Source organism: Arachis duranensis, chromosome 5, assembly GCF_000817695.3.
Source record: "Arachis duranensis cultivar V14167 chromosome 5, aradu.V14167.gnm2.J7QH, whole genome shotgun sequence".
Classification (NCBI taxonomy): Eukaryota; Viridiplantae; Streptophyta; class Magnoliopsida; order Fabales; family Fabaceae; genus Arachis; species Arachis duranensis.
The window spans coordinates 70,249,548-70,251,704 of record NC_029776.3 but is presented as its reverse complement, the minus strand read 5'-3'; the positions used below and the strand labels follow the sequence as shown (position 1 = coordinate 70,251,704).

Sequence of the window (2,157 nt, the reverse complement as noted above, 5' to 3'; positions counted from 1 at the left end):
TCATCAGAGCTCATGAATGGCAGAAGTAAATCCAATGAAATCTCTATGGTCTCAGTGTGAGCCTCAGATTCCCATGGTTCCTCATTAGGGAACTCATTAGAGGCCAGTGAACGTCCATTGAGGCCTTCCTCAGTGGTGCTCAATGCCTCTTCCTCCTCTCCAAATTCGGACATGTAGGTCATGTTAATGGCCTTGCACTCTCCTTTTGGATTCTCTTCTGTATTGCTTGGAAGAGTGCTAGGAGGGAATTCAGTAATTTTCTTACTCAGCTGACCCACTTGTGCCTCCAAGTTTCTAATGAAGGACCTTGTTCCAGTCATGAAACTTTGAGTGGTTTTGATTAGATCAGAGACCATGGTTGCTAAGTTAGAGTGGCTCTGCTTAGAATTCTCTGTCTGTTGCTGAGAAGATGATGGAAAAGGCTTGCCATTGCTAAACCTGTTTCTTCTACCATTATTGTTGTTGAAACCTTGTTGAGGTCTCTGTTGATCCTTCCATGAAAGATTTGGATGATTTCTCCATGAAGGATTATAGGTGTTTCCATAGGGTTTTCCCATGTAATTCACCTCTTCCATTGAAGGGTTCTCAGGATCATAAGCTTCTTCTTCAGATGTAGCGTCCCTAGTACTGCCTGGTGCAACTTGCATTCCAGACAGGCTTTGAGAAAACATATTGACTTGCTGAGTCAATATTTTGTTCTGAGCCAATATGGCATTCAGAGTATCAATCTCAAGAACTCCTTTCTTCTGATTCGTCCCATTGTTCACAGGATTCCTTTCAGAAGTGTACATGAATTGGTTATTTGCAACCATTTCAATCAGTTCTTGAGCTTCTGCAGGCGTCTTCTTCAGATAAAGATAGCCTCCAGCAGAACTATCCAATGACATCTTGGACTGTTCAGACAGACCATCATAGAAGATACCTATGATGCTCCATTCAGAAAGCATGTCAGAAGGACACTTTCTAATCAATTATTTGTATCTTTCCCAAGCTTCATAGAGGGATTCACCTTCCTTTTGTCTGAAGGTTTGGACTTCCACTCTAAGCTTACTCAATTTTTGAGGTGGAAAGAACTTTGCCAAGAAGGCATTGATTAGCTTTTCCCAAGAGTTCAGGCTTTCTTTAGGTTGTGAGTCCAACCACATCTTAGCTCTGTCTCTTACAGCAAAAAGGAATAGCATAAGTCTGTAGACCTCAGGGTCAACCCCATTGGTTTTGACAGTGTCACAGATTTGTAAGAACTCAGCTAGAAATTGATGAGGATCTTCCAATGGAAGTCCATGAAACTTGCAATTCTGTTGCATTAGAGAAACTAATTGAGGCTTAAGCTCAAAGTTGTTTGCTCCAACGGCATGGATAGAGATGCTTCTCCCATAGAAGTCGGGAGTAGGTGCAGTAAAGTTACCCAGCACCTTCCTTGTATTGTTGGCATTGTTGTTGTTTTCGGCTGCCATGTCTTCTTCTTTGAAGATTTCTGTTAGGTCCTCTGCAGAGAATTATGCTTTAGCTTCTCTTAGCTTTCGCTTCAAGGTCCTTTCAGGTTAAGGGTCAGCCTCAACAAGAATGCTTTTGTCTTTGCTCCTGCTCATATGAAAGAGAAAAGAACAAGAAAATATGGAATCCTCTATGTCACAGTATAGAGATTTCTTGAGGTGTCAGAGGAAAAGAAAAATAGAAGGAAGAAGTAGAAAATTTGAACTTATCAAGGAAAGATGGAGTTCGAATTGTGCATTGAGGACTAGTGTTAGTCCATAAATAGAAGGATGTGAGAAGAGGGGAAGAAATTTTTGAAAATAAATTAAGAACATTTTAAAAACATTTTGAAAAAGATTAATTGATTTTCGAAAATTAAGAATGGAAAAGAAATCAAATGATTTTTGAAAAAGATTTTGAAATTAGAAATTAAAAAGATATGATTGAAAACTATTTTGAAAAAGATGTGATTAGGAAGATATGATTGAAAAGTTATGGTTATAAAAAGATGAGATTGAGAAGATATGTTTTGAAAAACAATTTAAAAAGATTTGATTTTGAAAATTAATGACTTGGCTAACAAGAAAAGATATGATTCAAACATTAAACCTTTCTCAACAGAAAAGGCAACATACTTGAAATGTTGAATCAAATCATTAATTGATAGCAAGTATTTTTGAAAAT

The 2,157-nt window shown here is 37.8% G+C and overlaps 1 non-coding gene across 1 annotated transcript; it reads left to right on the top strand.

Moving 5' to 3' along the window:
- Positions 1-941: 941 nt before the first annotated feature.
- Positions 942-1,049, top strand: LOC127748182 (small nucleolar RNA R71). Its single transcript, XR_008010125.1, has one exon. It is a non-coding gene; the product is annotated as a small nucleolar RNA R71 (small nucleolar RNA).
- Positions 1,050-2,157: the final 1,108 nt, after the last annotated feature.